This window comes from Ursus maritimus, unplaced genomic scaffold (assembly GCF_017311325.1).
Source record: "Ursus maritimus isolate PB19 unplaced genomic scaffold, ASM1731132v1 scaffold_10, whole genome shotgun sequence".
NCBI lineage: Eukaryota > Metazoa > Chordata > Mammalia > Carnivora > Ursidae > Ursus > Ursus maritimus.
This window is the reverse complement of record NW_024423344.1, coordinates 47,445,252-47,459,868: the sequence shown is the minus strand read 5'-3', so window position 1 is coordinate 47,459,868 and position 14,617 is coordinate 47,445,252. Positions and strand designations below refer to the sequence as shown.

Sequence of the window (14,617 nt, the reverse complement as noted above, 5' to 3'; positions counted from 1 at the left end):
ACCAGTATTTGTATATGTTTTTTCCCTTTGACTGAAGATATGCTGGGGTGTACCAGCATACCTGGGGGAACTGGGTGTCCTACTTTATATGTCAGCTTCTGGTTTTAGGGTTTGACCGAGGACTTCCAAATTGTTCCTCTGTGTTGATAAGGAATAGATACATCAGGCTTTCTCTGGGAGGAAATAAAATTCTTGAAGATACTGAATATGCTGTGGTAGTTGGTTCACACACAGAGTGTCAACACCTTCTCTCATATTAATCAGGGTTCTCCAGAGAAACAGAGCCAACAGAAGGTGTATATATCCCATATGATATATTATGATTTGTTATAAGGAATTGGCTCAGGTGATTAGAGACTGAGAAGTCCTATGATCTGCCATCTACAAGCTGGAGACCCAGGAAGTCCAGTGGTGCGATTTTGGTCCAAGTTCAAAGACCCGAGAACCAGGGAGCTGATGGTGTAAATCCAATGCAAGGATAGGAGAAGCCTGTTGTCCCAGTTTAAGCAGGAGAGGACTGGGTGCTCCCTTCCTTCACTTTTTTTTTTTTAAAGATTTTATTTATTTATTTGACAGAGATAGAGACAGCCAGCGAGAGAGGGAACACAAGCAGGGGGAGTGGGAGAGGAGGAAGCAGGCTCCTAGCGGAGGAACCTGATATGGGGCTCGATCCCATAACGCCGGGGTCACGCCCTGAGCCGAAGGCAGACGCTTAACGACTGTGCCACCCAGGCGCCCCCCTTCCTTCACTTTTTGTTCTCTTCAGGTCCTCAACAGGTTGGGTGATACCCATCCGCTTTGGGGAGGGCAGTCTACTTACTGAGTCCCCAGTTCAAATGCTAATCTCATGCAGAGACACCCTTACAGACACATCGAGAAATAATATTTAATGTGGGCACCCTCTGGCCCAGTCAGGTTGACACAAAATTAATCATCACATCTACCCTGCAGTGTGATGAATACAGCAATCCTGTGTTTAGGATTTATTATTTGTTAGACACAGGGCTACAAAGACAAATTAAATTTAGACCCTGACCTCAAGTCTTTATCATCTCAGGGACAGGCAAAATAAGTTACTACAATTTGGTATGATTAATACTATAATTTGTTTAATGAAACCGAGAGAGTTGGTGTGGGCCATGATTGGGTTCACATGTGAAGTGACATTTGACCTGGGCCTTGAATGATTGTGTCATGTTGACTGGAAGAATGGGAGCAAACAAGAAAAGTTACCATCCTTTGTTTAAAAAAAATCTTAGTAAATACAAACCATATTTTCTTTTCTGTGGCTGAGCATTAAAGTGCTCTGCAGAATTTCCTCTTGGAGTTAATGGTAAATGTGATATTCAGTGATGTCATTAAGTATTTCAGCCAGAATCTATTGAGGCTCATTTATGTGTCCAAATGATTTTCTCTCTCCTTCCCCTCTCTGTCTCTGATTCACGTGCTTTCACGCTTTCTCTTCCTTGCTCACACATTTTACTTCTCTGGACATTTGATTATAGTGGTTCTTCTGCTAAGCTTTATGTCCTTCTATTTAGAGTACATTATCAAAGTCATTTATATAATATATTTTACCAGAAAATTTCAAGAGTGATCATAAAAATGGTATGAGCATCTTTTAAACATGACTATTTTAGTTAAGCAATGTTAATTTAATGAGAATATTATAGGATTAAAGCAACATAGTAATTGATTATTAGAAGCATTTATGGAAGTATAATATCTATATGGTTAATTTTATATTATCAACATCTGTACATTAAAAAAAAATGGTAGCCTCCTTTCCCTCTCCCAAGCTGATGTTAGCTAAGAATTAATTTCCTACTGTTCTCTAAAGGGACTTTTAATAAAATCATGAATAATGATTGACTCAACAATGAGTGGAGTTCTTTATCTTATACATAATTTAGTCCTCAGTACCTTACAGCCTAATGGAAATAGGACTCACGGATATTCCAAGTGAAGAATCAATTGATTATTAACGTTCAAATTTGTTTTTCACTACTAGTTTTGGTACCAAATTCTGTATCAGTCATGGTTTGATCAGAGAAATGGAACCATGGGAATGGTAGAGAATATGGGATTTATTATCAGGATTTGACCTCATCCAGGTATAAGAGCTAGTTAAGCAAGTCACGTATGGCTGTTGCTTCTGTATATTTGGTGGTGGGCCTGAAGTCAGCAGGGCAGGAAGGAAGGATGAGCAGAAAGTTCAGGAGAGCAAGGGCACACTGGAATCTGTGAGGACGAGTGGATCTCTACACAGATCCTTCGCTGATGACACGCTTCCAGTCTTGGCTATGCTGAGGACTGGAGGAGAAGCTGGCACCCCTCCCTGTGTTAAACACATCATGGCCTGGGAATTGGTTGAGCTGATGGAGAGGTCCTGTGGGAGCTGCGGTCAACGAGGTGGACTTGTCCCTGTCTCAGCAAGGTGCACCAGCTCACCGGTGGTGACACTGTGTGTGAGTTGTGCCTGAATCTGGAGCTCTGCATTGACCTTCTGAGTGGGAAACAGATGTGACCGTTGCTACACTTCTTCCTTCTGCATTTTACCAGAATGTCCCTAATCAGCCAGGGACTGAGGGATTATGTGGGGAAGGCAGTGCTGGGAGATGTACATTGAGCTCAGCTAAGTCGGGCCAGTTCATAGCCACCGATCCCACATTGCTAGCTCTCTCCCTTCTCACGTGCAGCTCTCCTTCCTCACCCAGCCCTCCACCTGAGTTTCATCGATCATATACCTTTTGAGTTCTGCACACTCTATCTTGACCCTCCTGAGGACCTGAAGCCCTGCCCGTGGAACCCAGCCTTGTTGTGGAGATGAAGGCCCATGCAGAGAAGGCTCCACTGCTCTGGAAAACCACCTGCCTGGGTTCACTGTTCTCCAGGTCTGCTCCTCTGTTGAAAAACTGTGGGATCGCTTGTGGCCTTGTGTGGTTCTTGACATAGTTGTTGGTGTCCCTGGTGGCTGAGACTCTGCTAGGCTTTGACCGTCGCCCATAATGCCATACACTGATTGAGCTCAGGCCAGGGCCACGTGGCTTCAGGGAGCTGCAGTTGAGAATACAGGAAAGACAAAACATAGCACAAGAAAAAGGGGGATTCTGATTTTTTGTCTGCATGGTGGAAATGTGAGTTGTCTTGACTTTGGGGCTTATCCAGGTAGTGAAAGTTGGAGCAAGATCGTGAGTGATATGAAGAGCTGGTATTCCCTGTGTGAATGAAAACTGTCAGGTACAGCAGGAGGTTAGAGGCTTGGTGGGCAGGCGATAGCTGGAGGTCGCCAGCTCTGGGGGACGGTTAATAAGGAGGTGGGTGTTCATGCAGACTAGGGTTCATGAACCGGGAAGCACTAATTCAGGAGCGAGATCCCGTGCGGGTCGTCGGAGGGCAAAGGGCTACCCCGTGGCACTTCCGAAGTCGAAGCAGGCTGCCTCTAGAGAAGTGCTGTCCGGGCAGCTTCTCTGCAACACGGCCGGCATGGCAAACAGTGTTTATCTCACAGGTCAACTCTCGTATCTTGGTGAGGTTTCCCGGGGGTCTGTGTTGAGCCCTGGTACAGGACCAGCAGATCCTGAGCAAGGGGACTTCCTGGGGGCAAAGATAAGGGAGCAGGTGATGAGGTGAGTGAAGGCAGAGAACTGGCCTCTTATTGGATTCAGAGAGAAAAAGAACAGCCTTTGAAAACAACCTGGCTTAAATTTCTAGAATCTCCTCTATAGAGAACCCCAGAAAAGGCTTTAACTCAAATTTGTGATTTAGAGTAAACTCAGAAGTAGAATTCTAATCAGAGAATAGGAACAATTAGATTGCTGAAATAAGATTAGTTATTTGTGGAACAGACCAGTTTATATTTACACATTTATGCTTTGTGTGTGTGTGTGTGTGTGTGTGTGACAGAGAGAGAGAAAGTGAGGAGGGGAGGGATTGTTTCTAGTTTATGGGTAAATGCTTGCTAGGTTTTGTTGAATTTTAATCAAAAATTTTAATTTAGTCATCCAATTACTTTTAAAGTGAATTGCTAATATAATTCCCATTCCTTAACCATCAGGATCCAATGAATTAAGACACTTTACCTGGTTATTCTCTCTGTCGAGTCCATTCTTTCCAGTGGTGACAACTTCTCCTGGGGATTAATGTTGCCAAACTTAGATACAAAGGACAGAAAATCTTATCTGTAGAATGTATCATATTGATGCTTGTAAATTCCTCTCTTCTCCATGATACACTGATTCTAAAAAGGAGAAAATGGTGGAAAGAGGTGGGAGTGTGTGTGCTGGCCAGATTCGTTATTTCAGCCTTTATCAGTCCCTGGAATACTGAGGCACTTGTGTTGCACAAAGTTTGCACAGCACTCAGTAGCAAAGCTGCATCCGTGTAATCTCTGTTTTGTAACATTTATTTGTATGTCATTTCTAAAAGTGCCACTTAAAGTAGAAGGCCCTAGTAGAGAAATGATCGTGGAGACGCCCTTGCACAGTGTGGGTGGAAGGGAGACTGATACAGGTAGAGGATGGTAAGCAACATTTTTTTCCAAGCAATTAAATGATAGATTTATAGTTTGAAGTTCTTCTGGTTCCACACCAGGACTTAAATGCATCTTAAATGCTCACTTGTCTAACTGGATAATTACTACACCCCACCTTACCTCTCATCTCTCCCCGTAGAGTTTGAAGAAAACTGAGGTAGCAGACATTCAAAGATGGGGCTGGCATGCAATTGGGCAGTTCTACGATCTACCTCCGTGCAAATGATCAAGGGGAGGCAAAGAGCGAAAAGGCTATGAGATTTCTGTGTCGTGGCTAAGCGTGAGATAGACTCCTTTTCCCCAGTTCTAATCAGTTCTACAAAAGCTGCTTATTTTTTGTTCTGTCAGAAACAATGCATGTTGTTGTAATGCAAGAACTTAATTATAGTGGAAAAGTCTCTAATGCTTTCTGAGTGAGAAATTGAATCTCAGTCGTACTTTGGCTTTAATTGTGAAACTGAGATACTGCTAAAGCCCTAGCAGTTGCTCTTTCCACATGGAAATGTGTTGGCGGGGTAAGAGCGCAGACCGGGTGGGACCAGTGGGCTAGTTTGTTGTTGTTCTTTGAAGTCTGCTCAGTCTTGTTAAGTAGTCCGGGAGGCATGGCTGTGCTTCCAGGAGATGATGCTATTGTTGGCATTGAGAGCAACTTGTTTCTAGATTTTCTTCTTAAGTAATGCTGAAAATTTCAACCTATATCTTAGAAATGTGGAAATTTGGAGTTGGACAGTACTGTAAGAATTATCTCATTCAACTGGATAATGGATAGGAGGAAAAGATCAATAAAAATGAAGTTACTTGCTCAAGGTTACATAGCCCATTATAGACGGGAAGGTTTGGGAGAAAGAAAGGCATAAAGGGAACATGGTTACTTGCAATTCACAGATTTTTAAAATCCAGTTTAAGCAAGTAGGTTTAACTTTTGCCCCCTTCTGAATTTAAAGCAAAAGGTACCTGGTAGATATCTTTTTAACGAACGTTTGAATAAGTGGATGGGTGGAATGTGAATGAGGACAAAAGAAAGAGAATGAGAGAAGGAAAATGAGGATGGATTTCTCTGTTACTTTTTCCTTCTTTGAAGAAAGTGTTAAGGAGTATGATCATTTGTGATAGAAGAGATAGAAAGAGGAGATCCTGAAAAATTGACAAATGGGTTATACAAAACCTGAAACATTTCCTCAATTAAGGTTGACTTTTCTAGTAAGCGGTAGTCGAGGAAAAGCTCTGGTTTACAGACGGGAAAATGATAAGAGAAGGATTTTCCTAATCATGCTGATGTTATGGTAAAAATGCTCTGAATTTACCGCTTAGGCTATAGTTAAATATAACAAATATGAAAAAAGTACTTCTCTGTACTAAGTATATTTATGATTATTTATGATAACACAAAATTTTTATATTGAGACATCTAGCAACATAGGCTTTTTTTTTGGGTAATGTGCTTTTTTTCTTTTAGTTTGATTAGTTGAATGTTCTGAGGATTTCCCTTCTACCCTCTATTTCTTACACTTTGGCTAAGTTTTGATTCTTGTGTTAAAATAATTGCTTGTGTTGTGTGGTGACTATATTGTCTTAAAGCAGATTTTAGCCACCTATGTCAATTTTTTTAAATCGGTAATTTTGAAAATTCTTATTTAATTAAAAGAATTTCTTTTCTAGTTGAAAAAGTAAGGGCAGAAGCTTTCTTGAAGTTATTAAGTATTTGGTGGATATAAAAGAATATATATAATGAATATATTTTATAAGACATATCACAAAAAGAAACCCAACTTGAGAAATAGAATGTTTCCAGTATTTTTAAAGTCTCTTTTTAGGCCTCCTGAATTTTGCATTATAATTTCCTTGCTTTTTATCAATTATAAGTATATATTCGTGAGCTATATATTGTTCACTTTTGCTTGTTTTGGGACATCATATAAATAATACCATACTATTTATGTTCCTTTGTGACTTGCTTACGTTATGCAAAGTTTTTGGTTTTGATATTCATGCATACTGGTGCGAATACTGATTTCCACAGCCAAATAGAATTTTATCATAAGACCAAACCTTAGAGGACTGCTGGGAAGATGGTGGGGCTGGGTATAGCAGCTGTGGCCGCATGGCTACCTTGTTGGAGGCGGGGCAGAGGGGTTGTCTTCTTCAGCTTCCACTGTGGCCTCAAGGCATTACTTGCAGGGAACCCCCAGAGGACACCACCAGGGGCCCCAGCTTGCAAACAAAAGACATCAATCTCTTTCCTTAGTCAACCAGATCTTCCAAACCTCTTAAAAGAAGCTAAAAGGCTGAAGTCCAGGAGTTATCTTCATCCCCGGCTGTCTTTCTAATATGAATGATACAAAAGCACTGGCAATTGGAGAGTTTTGCAAATCTCTAGGTCACGCCTATGTAAGTATGTGCAGTTTGCATCCACATCATATATTTGGAGGGCAGTTGTAACAGATACAGCAAGTAGAGATCTCCAATTGCCCACCCAGGGAGGGAAGGGAAGGTTAGCTGGTGCCTTTTTTCCATTTTCTCCTAGGTCTGTCTTCTCTGTCCCCCAGATTGAAGAGAAATAATAACTGTGATTGAGACTTCGGCAGCGGCCTTGTTACACGGTTTCTCCAGGGTTCCAAATCATTCTCACTTTATACCTAAAGGAAATTTTAATTTCTTCTCCTCCATGACTTACAAATCCCTAAGAAAATGTGTATATGCTATATATCACATATATTCTTACATTTACACTAAAAACACTAGGATTTATTAGTTTTCACCAGATTTTAAGAGTTAGAAAAGCATGAAAGCTTGAAATTTGAGTAAAGTGATTCTTTTTCTTAATTTATTCCTTCTCTAGCAGTAGGAATGTCTATTCTTTCCAGCATTTTGCTATTTCATTTGTTTTTCTATTATATTTTATTTGAAATTGAGTACAGTTGACACACAGTGTTACATATAAGTTCAGTATCTCCCTCTCCCCTTCACCCATTTTGCCCATCCCATCCCCTTCCTGTCTTTGACAACACATCAGTTTGTTCTCTGTATTTGTAGGTCTGATTCTGCTTTTTGTTTTACTCTTTCGCCCCCATCTACATGAAATCCTATGGTATTCGTCTTTCTCAGTCTGACTTATTTCACCTAGCATAACACCCTCTAGATCCAGCCCTGTTGTCTCAAATGGCAGGCTCTCGTCTTTTTTTCATGGTGGCATAATATTCCATTGTACATGTATACCACATCTATTCATCTATCAGTGGACACTTAACGTTGCTTTCATGTCTTGGTTATTGTAAATAATGCTGCAGAACACACAGGTGTGCATGTATCTTTCTGAATTAGTGTTTTCATTTTCTTTAGGTATATACCCAAGTAGTGGAATTAATGGATCATATTGTATTTCTATTTTTGATTTTTTGAGGAGCCTCCATACTGTTTTCCACAGTGGCTACACCAAATCACATCGACAGTGCATGGAAGTTCCCTTTTCTCAACTTTATTGGTGTAAAGATCCTATTAGTATGCGGGGGCTGCCATAACAAAGTGCCACAGACTGGGTGGCTTAAACAGAAACTTATATTCTTCTCTGGAGGCTAGAAGTCCCATATAAGGTGTTGATGGAGTTGATTTCCCCTGAGGCCTTTTTTCTTCCCTTTGACATGATCTTCTCCCTGGTCCTTCCTAGGGTCTCTCCTCTGTAGACCTCTGGGTCCTAATATCTCTAAAGGACACCAGTCATACTGCCTTAGGGCTCACCCGTTTTACCTCATTTTACATTTATTACCTCTTTAAAGGGTCTAAAGGGTCTGTCTCCAAATACAGTCACATTCTGAGCTACTGGGACTTTACCCTAAGAACTTTGTGGGGAAACAACTGAGTCCATAACAAGGATGTTCACAGTAGTCCATTAATTATATTTTTAATCTTCTTGTTGCCGAAAAAAAAAAAATCTTGTTGTTTCTGTACTTTCATCTCCCTTTTCATTTATTTCACAATGATTATTTGTACTTTCTTTGTTTCTTTTTTTTATTTCCTTTGATAAGTCCTACCAGGAATTTGTCAGCTTTATGGTCTTTTCAAAGAGTTCCTTTTCATTTTTTTTCTTTCTTTTGTGTTTTTGGTCTATATATTGTTAATTTTTTATTTGATTTTATTCTTCTTACAATTTCTTTGTGTTCTCACATTCTTGTCTTACAGATTTAGTTGCCGAGCTAATTAATTTCTAATTTTTATATTCAAAGCATTTTAGGTGTATAATTTCTTAATAATAATTTAGTCTGATTTATTTTCTATATTCCATTATGTATTTTTTAGAATCATGAGTTATTTAGAAGTTTTAATTTTCAAATGCACTTTTAGTTATTTTTTTGGTTACCTGGTTTTGATTTCATTGTGTTGTATTTATAGCATGTTTGCTGGATAATAATTCTATATGGTCTTGCTATCTGGCCTACTTCAAGGACAGTTTTTGTAAATGCTTCGTATGTTTGAAAAGAATGTATGTTTTCTTATTGTTTTGTACATCATTTTGTATTTGTTCAGTAGATAAAGCTTTTTAATTATTTTGCTCAAAATCTCTCCGACCTTACTGATTTTTGCTTGGCTAATCTATCCATGACTGAAAGAGTTGGTTGAAATATCTAATTACAATCATGGCTCTGTCAGTTTCTTGTTATTCCCATAAATTTTGGCTTTATCTATTTTGAACTATGCTAAGTAGATGAGTTCTCATTTAGAATTGTTACTACTCCTGGAAAAATTGACCCTATGTCTCATTACTTAGTGATCTTTCTTTTCTTCATAGTGCATTTTGCCTGAATGCCTCTTTTTGTCTGAATTTAATATACATGCTCCAACCACTTAGTTACTTTCAGCATTGTGAGGACATTATTCCGTTTCACTTTAAATGCAGGCGGATTCATTGAAAATTATAAGCAGGAGGTCCACATGGTCAAGAGTTGTGAAAAAATAACATGAGCTTCTGTCTGGAAAATGGATTGGAAGGTTGCAAAAAACTGGAGTCAGGGGAAGCTCTTGTAGGGCAATGTGACATGGTGAGGGCGTGGCTTGAAGAAGTCACACCTGAGATGGGGAATAAAGCGAAGTTGTATGTTTCAGAGGAAGAATTGAGGGATATTGGTGAATGGGTGTGAGAGGTGATAGAGGGTATGTGTAAAGCTTCGTTTTCTCCCTCGAGCCACTTGTTCCTTGAAATGATCATTTAAGCCTGAAGTGATAGACAGGCATGCTCCTGAGTTCATGTTTGTACATGTTGCATTTATTTTTCAAAAATGGATGGATAGTTTCTGAACAACAGTTTTCCATACTTGCTGCTTTAGAGAGGATAAAAGGATATGGGTATGCTGTGAAAGAGCTTTTCTGTCCAGTCCTATTCAGTAATTTTTAAGCTTTTTTTTTTTTTTTTTTTTTTTTTTTTTTTTTTTAATGACTCACTATGTGCCATGCACAGTGCCAGTTTTTCTGGGCTTCCAACAGTGAATATGGTGAGGGTAGTATGCGACTGCACTGAGTTTGATAGTAAATGCAGACCACCACAAAGACGTTGATCAATACGGAGTGGGAAGAGCTTTGGTAAGAGAATCACGTGGTTCTGTGGCAGAACAGAGCAGGGGCATCCAACCCAGATTTGCTCAGGTAAGTATTGGGAAGACTTCCCAATGAAAATGAAGCATATGGTTAAACTATGATAAAAAGAGACCTAAAAATGAATAGGGACAAACCAGGGAGGGGGTAGGAATGGTGGGGAAAGAACATTGACCCAGCTGAGGCTCTGTTAAAAAGAAAAAAAAGAAAAAAAAAACAGAATTTGACAGTAGAGTGTTAAAAGGAATGGTAACTGCTGAGGAAAAGAGGAGCCAAACTCCAGAGCCTTATAGTTTAAGAAGTTTGGTATTATTGTGAAAACAGGGAGGAACTTTCGAAGAGATTTAAGAAAGAAATTGACATGATGAGATTTGCATTTTAATGACTTTGAGTGTATGTTAAAAGGGTTGGAATGGGAAACAAAGGAAGACCATCACATAAGGGGCTAATGATGCTGCTGTCTTGAACTGGGGCTAGCTTGGCTATGGAGATGGAGAAAACTGGATGGACCTGAAGGGTATCTAGGAGATAGTCATGAAGATTTAGTTATTCAATATATTTGGTGTTGGAACAGAGAAGGCAGTCAGAAAATGTGCAGCATGAGCTACTGGGAAGACCAAGTCTGCAAAATACCTTGAGATCTGTTCAACCCATGAGATTGGAATTTCCTAGGAGAAATCCCAGGGGATTTTTCCAGTAGGTATGTTTGAGCATGTTGCTCAGAAGACAGTTCCAGGGTAGAACTTTAGGAAGTCAGGGCTATATTGATGGACTTGGAGCTGTGAGAATAAATGAGATCACCCAAGTCATGTTTATGCAAAGAGAAGAGAAATTTGGGAGGGGTAAGCATGGAAAACCAGTACAAAAGGCTATAATGCAAGAATATGATGTAATGCAGTGAAGAGATATAAACTGTGGGATTTTGAAGAAGGGAATAGACTTTGGTAAGAGAAAAGGAAGGTCATCTTCAAGTGAGATGATCATTGAAGAATGATGGCTGATATTGAACAGTTGGGAAAGAGAATGATCCAGGCAGATGGAATAAAACAGGCAGTCACATAGAGAAAAGAAGAGCGTAGCTTTAGAGACCAATGCGTAATTTAGTTCGGGACAGAACAGGAAGATCAGTCAGGGTCATGTCATTTTACAAAAAAACCTAATGAATTACAATATCAGAATGTAGTACAAGGTACTTGAATTAATGCCATTAGCATACCTTGTAAATGTCTGCCTTTTATATATTTTATTAATCATAAGGCCACAGTGAATAGTTCGTACATGTTTTTTATTAATGTATTTTCCCCTAATGTTATTAATTGAATACTCTTGAGATTCTTTTGGAATCTGTTTCTTTTTCAAGAGAAATATTCGGATTGTTTTTAAGGAAATTTATTAACACTGAAGTCACTTATCTGATCTCATGTTTAAGTTTGCATTCATTATTAAATTCTAGAGTTTAGAGTAAAAAGTGATAGTTGAAATAATGAAAAGAAATTTTTATTTTTTAAATCTAATTTTTTACTATTTTTACAACTTAGTTTTATTTTTTATCATTTTATTTTTTATAGCATCATATTAGTTTCAGGTGTACAATATAGTGATTCAACACTTACATATGTCACCTGGTGCTCATCACCACAAGTGCACTCCTTAATCCCATCACCTGTTTAACCCATTCCCCCAACCAACCTCCCCTCTGGTAATCATCAGTTTGTTCTCTATAGTTAAGAGTCTGTTTCTTGGTTTGGCTCTCTCTCTTTTTCCCATTGCTTGTTTGTTTTGTTTCTTAAATTCCACATATGAGTGAAATCATCTGGTATTTGTCTTTCTCTGACTTATTTCTCATGTTTCACAAATGGCAAGATTTCATTCCTTTTTATGGTTGAGTAATAGTCCATTGTATGTATATGCCTCATCTTCTCTAGCCATTCATTAATCGATGGACACCTGGGCTGCTTCCATATCTTGGCTATTGTAAATAATGCTGCAATAAACATAGGGGTGCATGTCTCCCTTTGAATTCATGTTTTTGTATTATTTGGTTAAATACCCAGTAATGAGATTGCTGGATCATGGGGTAGTTCTATTTTTAACTTCTTGAGGAACTTCCGTTGTGTTTTCCAGAGTGGCTGCAGCAGTTTGCATTCCTACCAACATTGCACAAGTTTTCCTTTTTTTCACATTCCTCGCCAACACCTGTTGGTTCTTGTGTTGTTGATTTTAGCTATTCTGACAGGTGTGAGGCGATATCTCATTATAGTTTTGATTAGCATTTCCCTGATGGTACGTGATGATGAGCATCTTTTCACGTGTCTGTTGGCCATTTACATGTCTTCTTTGGAGAAATGTCTGCTCATGTCTTATGCCCATTTTTAAATTAGATTGTTTGTGTTTTGGGGGGGGGTGTTGAGCTTTATATTTTCTTTATATACTTTGGATACTAACCCCTTATTGGATATGTCATTTGCAGATACCCTTTCTCATTCCATAGGTTGCCTTTTAGTTTTGTTGATTGTTTCCTTCGCTGTGCAGAAGCTTTTTATTTTGATGTAGTCCCGGTAGTTTATTTTTGCTTTTGTTTCCCTTGCCTCAGGAGACAAATCTAGAAAAAAAGTTGCTATGGCTAATGTCAGAGAGGTTACTGCCTATGTTCTTTTCTAGGATTTTTATGGTTTCAGGTCTCATGTTTAGGTCTTTAATCCATTTTGAATTTATTTTCATGTATGTTGTAAGAAAGTCGTCCAGTTTCTTTCTTTTGCATGTTGCTGTTGAGTTTCGTGAAAAGAAATTTTAGGTATATTGTATTTATACTTGCCAGATTTCAAATATTAACCAAAAATTGAGGGTGAATAAATAGATAAACTTCTGTCTTTTCAAATTCTATTTTTATTAGGATAAGGGGACTTCTAGAGTTATAAGGTTACTTTTGTATTATCTACTAAATATGTAGTTGATTAGAATTTTAGACTTTTAGATGAAAATACTTGTTTCATTAATGGAAGAATTAATTTCTAATGAGCATATAGTGAAGTTACAAGAGAAAATTCAGTTCTTAAGTTTCAAGATTTTTTTTTTTACTGAATGACTGATCAATTAGCAAATTCATTGTTTGTGTAGAAATCTCTCCCTAGTCCTCTGGAAAAGTAGGAAACCTGCACTGTGTTCTTAGAGTTTATCAAGTAGTCAAGCAGCAGAAGATTTAAATTGGTTTGATATTCATCCTGGTTCTTTTCCATGACTTTTCATTGAACTATTTCTTATAATTTAGCTCCTGGTCAACTAGATTTCATTGTCAAGTAATTTTAAGAAAACACCTTATGTCCTGTATTCCCTCAGATACTTGATGCTTGAGCATATTAATCAGCTACTTTCATACTCTAAGGTCAGAGTGATTTAATAAAATAATTGGATCATACTTTTCCTCAGAATTTTGTAGTAATTTAGTACCAAAGTAGTCCTTTTGTCACAGCTTCTTTATTAATGATGTGTTTGGCTAGATTCCATTGAATACTTTATTTTGTGAAGGACTCATGGATACTGTGTTGCCTGACTTTCTTGCATGCTTGAATTTCTGTTTTTTTATATTCAGAGGATGTTGTGCTTTGTTTTAAAATTCTCGGGTCCCACATAGAAATCTGTAGATTACTTCTTTGTCTCCTGGCACTGAGTATTCCTCATAGAACATAGTCTGATTTCCCGCGTGTAAGTGAACTGCTCGTTTCTGCCGGAACACCTGCAGACTTTTTTTTTCTTTATCTTGAAGTTCAGTGACTTAAGGATATAACTTGTTTTGGATCATTCTGTATCATTTTTTCCTGGAACACGGTCTGTTATTTCAATCTGTCCTTTCTTCATATTAGGGAAAAATTCATACTATTATTATTTGAAAGATTTTTCTAGCCAATTTTTGGGTTCTTTTCTACAGGATCAGCATTTTTCAGTTTGTTCTTTATGCCTCTTTTCTCCGTTAAAAAATGTATTTGTCTTCTTCCTGTGTATTCACTGGATGAATTAAACCTTTTTTTTTTTACATCAGTAATTAAATTTTTAGCCATATCTCACTTTTAGCCACGTTTCCTCATTCCGTTGCTGTTTTTCTTTTATTTATTAGTACTAAATTGATACTTTTTTGGTCTTCAGTACATTTTGATTGCTCTGCAACACTTTAAAATGGTTTTTTTCCTGTTATTTTATCATTTAATCTTTGAGCCCCTGTTCACTAGTAATCATTTTTTGAAGTTCTCCCATCATGTGAAACTTTTTGTTTGTAGGTTGTGTTTTCTTTAGGAAAGAGAGCATGTTTTCCTCCTTTGAATGCTTGTTTCCTTCCTTTGTTCTCTCTTTTCACTTTTTCCTTCTTTACTTTTATCCTGTGATGTGTTTATATGTTTTACTTCATCTTGGCCTGTGAGTAGATGTTCTCTTTGCTGGGATAGAGTGTCATTTAATCATTCTTCCCTTATTTCTGATTATAGTGGAGAACTATGATTTTCACTTGGT

The 14,617-nt window shown here is 38.1% G+C and overlaps 1 protein-coding gene across 8 annotated transcripts in view; it reads left to right on the top strand.

Moving 5' to 3' along the window:
* KLF12 (Kruppel like factor 12) overlaps positions 1-14,617 on the top strand; it is a 409,770-nt gene that overhangs the window by 140,262 nt on the left and 254,891 nt on the right. Inside the window, exon 3 of one of the 8 annotated variants that reach the window (XM_040623536.1) lies at positions 2,718-2,894. The exons of 6 other annotated variants lie outside the window; for them this stretch is intronic. The gene's annotated coding sequence lies outside the window, so the exon portion shown is untranslated. Of the gene's footprint in view, positions 1-2,398; positions 2,895-14,617 lie in introns of those variants that run through there. One more of the 8 variants, XM_008686649.2, reaches the window with a different exon arrangement.